Source organism: Quercus suber, unplaced genomic scaffold, assembly GCF_002906115.3.
Source record: "Quercus suber isolate HL8 unplaced genomic scaffold, Cork oak 2.0 scaffold_73, whole genome shotgun sequence".
Taxonomy (NCBI): domain Eukaryota; kingdom Viridiplantae; phylum Streptophyta; class Magnoliopsida; order Fagales; family Fagaceae; genus Quercus; species Quercus suber.
The window spans coordinates 1-3,798 of NW_027069538.1; the positions used below are offsets into that span (position 1 = coordinate 1).

Here is a 3,798-nt window from a genome sequence, read left to right on the forward strand (position 1 = left end):
ATTTCATTTTTTAATGAATAAATAAATTTATTATATAAAGGTTACACACACAGGATACGCAACTAACTAATCCTAACCACTTGGAATCTGAGACTCAACAAATCTATTAAGTCTACATAAGATATGGTACAAATGTTGCCTAAGGCAATCATCCAAACAGCCACTTTTTTTTCCTTTTTCTTTTTTCTTTTTTAAATGGCATTTATCTGATCAGACAATGATCGCAACATTTAGCATGCATCTGCTCAAATGATGCACCCAATGACTGCTAAGGGCACATACTTTGCAACACACTCCCTCTCCATGGTTCTTTAAGAGAATATCCAGTGTCATTATAATGTTGTTTATTATGTTCATATGTTCCTCAAATACATATGTCTATTGTTTTTATTCCAATTCAGGACTATTGCTAAAGTGTTTCAGAGAGGGATTATTTTGGACTATTGCGAACTCTTATTGATTGGTCTAGGTGCTTGGGTTCTTTGAATTGTTCTTCTATCATAGAGTTTCTTTCTTCTCTTAGAATAGTCCATTGAGTTTTTTTTTTTTTTTTTTTCTTTGATGTTGTTTGTGTGTTTTTTCTTGTGTTCACCATCATGAACACCTTGTATTTTCCTACTCTGTTTTTTTTTTTTTTTTTTTTTTTCATCATGATTAATATTACTCTTTTTACCTATCCCAAAAAAAAAGTCAAGTTAAATAGAATCTCTGCCAATCTTCTGCTTAAAGTATCAAATGTGAAAATTTCATACACCTTGAGCTTGAGGTTCACATAGATAGGGCGAAAGATTTTTTCCATGTTCTCTTTAAAGGTCATAACAGTCATTGTGTCTAGCATGACTAGATTGGGTCTAGTCATATCTCAAACCAATGATGGGTTCTATCTGGTGCCTATCCTAATGGGTGACCAATGGACCAAACTGTTTGTAAGACTATTGTTCTCTTGTTTGTTCCCAAACAGACAGTGTAAGCAACCAAACATTTACATATACACATATTTTATTCCTTGTTATCATTTTCTTTTCTTTTCAAATTAATTCCCCATCATCATTGAGGATTGAGAAGAAGCCAAAAAATTACCTCCAACTTTTCACTTTCAGCTTTCAGAAGATCAATTGATTGCCGCAACTCCTTCACTTGAGAATCAGCTCTGGAAAGTAAGGACTGCACCCATAAATGAAGGCAGAGATAAATCTCTAGATATCATAACATAATACATAAAGTCATTGCAAAATAACACTGGGTTCTCAATCATAAATGCCAAGCATAAGTGAGAATATTATGGCATTACTGCCTTAGAATTGTCTATGTAAGAGTATATAAAAGAATGTTCTTCTAAAGCAAAGAAAGACATTTAAATTTTCATTAAGGCATTTCAAGGGGGGGAAATGATGGCATCAAACAGATATTGCAAAGATCGAAAACCTTCATCTTAAAATGTAATATTAGAGTTCGTATTTTACAAAAAAAGAAGAAAAGAAAAAAAGAGAATGTCCTTCAAATTAAGATAGGCATTTAAATTTTTCATGAAGGTATTTCAAGCAGAAAAAATCATTAAGGCATAAAAGGGATGTTGCAAAAAACACTCATCTGAAAATGTGATATTAGAGTTCAAATTTTACAACTAAATCTTAGAGAGAAGAGCATCTAAATGAGCATTATAGGCAATTCCATCATGAGCCTGTTGTTTTTGAAATTTCATCACTTTAGTTATGGGGCATTAAATAATTTTGTAACAGTCCAAGAATAGATTGATGGGACACATTTGACCTATGTTTGCACATGAAACAGCTTATAGTTATTTTTAAATGTAGCTTCACTAATTTATAACACGCGCAGAGTGGGATAGTATACAGAGAATTAGTCAAGACTAATATCCGATGTGGTTTAATTGCAAAATCATGGAAGTCAACAAGTTTAACATGTCCAAGTTTCAACTTCAATCCACAAGAATCTAGAACAAGACTGTTTTTTTTTTTTTTTTCAAAGGACAAATAATAAATATTTTATGGATATGTTTATTAATAAATTCTTTTATTAGTCATTTAAAATATATATATATATATATATGAAAAAATGTTTGACTTATCAAAATATATATATGAAAATATGTGTAGAATTTTTCTTAAAAAATAAATAAAGGACTTAAAGATGAAAAAGGAAAGGAGTATGCACAAAGATTGTAAAAACAATGAACTCCTCATTCCAACCTCAAATAAATTTTATCAGGTTCATTGCAGGATCAAGAATAAACTCTACCTAAGATTGCCAAGAAATTGCCAATGACTACAACCACATGCATATCTAGTAAAGTGGCTTGGAAGCAGGCAACGTTCCACTATTCCTGGCATGTTAGAAACACACAGGACCAACCTCACTTAGGTGACAGGAAAGCATTTGAGGCTTGGTCCAAGTTGATAAAATGAAAACTTTTCACTCTCCTAGAGAAGGACACACCTCTCACTACGGGTGAGTTAGCCCTTTGTCAAAGAGGATTTGATTAGCTTCAACTGACAGTAAATTCCAAACTTCACGATAACAGGAAATTGATTCTCCCCCTCTTTCCGAAAAAGCCCAACCATGTTTTGTTTGTAAGGTTGAACCAATGTCCTAGCCAAACCCAACCCACTTAACCTTAGACTTCACATAAGGGATCCAATAATTATTTCAGGGCACATAATACCATGAAGTTGGAATTTTCATGTCTCTTCAGTTAAATTAAGGGCCTCTTTACAGCTGAAAGTCAATTTCTCTCACAGGTTTTGAACATTCTCATTAACACCCTAATTACATAGCTAGATCATGAATTGGAAATAAACTCATTCTGTTGAAGCACATTTAAGATGACAACTAGACAACTGAAAAGAAAGGTAACAGGAACTGTGCTTACCTCTTCACTAGCAAAAAGGCGCAAGGTTTTATAGTACAAGAAACGCCGTGGCCCTGCAAGTCAATAACCATTAGATGAGATTCAGTATAATCTTAATTCTTTCAAAGGGGGTTTAACCTGGTCACTAGTGTGCCTGACAACCTACTTAGGATTGGGATATCATTTTTTCTTTTTTTTTTGGGGGGGGGGGGGGGGGGAGGAGGGAAAAAAAGAATTGTTTCTTGAGCAATATAAAATATTGGCATAAAACTTGTAATTTTATATTCATCTATATGAGTGAAATTTGTAATTGTTTGGCTAGCTTATTTTTTACCAACTTATTTTATTATTTAGCTTATTTTTGCTACTACTCATGGATTTCACTATATTTTTTGGTACTATTCATGAGGCTCATTGTACTATTTCAACTAACATTTACCTTTATCTACAATACTTTTAGTAAAAAAAATTTAATTTCAGCAAAATAAGCAAATCCCAAACAGACCCTTAGCATATTAATTACTTATCTACTAAAATATGGACAAGATCAAATATCAGAAAATTATTAAGGAAAATGCTAACGAGTTCCCTTAGGGCACTAGTTAATAATCTATTTTAAGAAAGTTTTGATATCACTTTTATGAGAAATGAAAAAATTGTCAAAATTTAATTACTTTTTTTTATTTCTCATAAAAAATTTTTAAATGGATTATTAACCAGTGCCCTAAGGGCACTCGTTAGCATTTCCCAATTATTAATTCAAGTATTCCTTGTTGGTAGAAATAAACACATCTCAAAGCTTTCAAATAATTTTATCGTGATACAAAAGTCTATAGAACTTTGAACCATACTTTTCAGTACTGTCAATCCCAATCCAGCAGCAACCCCACCCGTAATTAATGGATGTGAAGATGCAATAACAACCACCC

General features: G+C 32.4%; 1 long non-coding RNA gene across 1 annotated transcript; it reads right to left on the minus strand.

Moving 5' to 3' along the window:
• Positions 1 to 1,048: 1,048 nt before the first annotated feature.
• LOC136067458 (uncharacterized) lies at positions 1,049 to 3,798 on the minus strand. Its single transcript, XR_010628936.1, has 3 exons — positions 3,721 to 3,798; positions 2,891 to 2,943; positions 1,049 to 1,164 (listed from the first exon to the last, which is right to left on the minus strand). It is a non-coding gene; the product is annotated as an uncharacterized LOC136067458 (long non-coding RNA).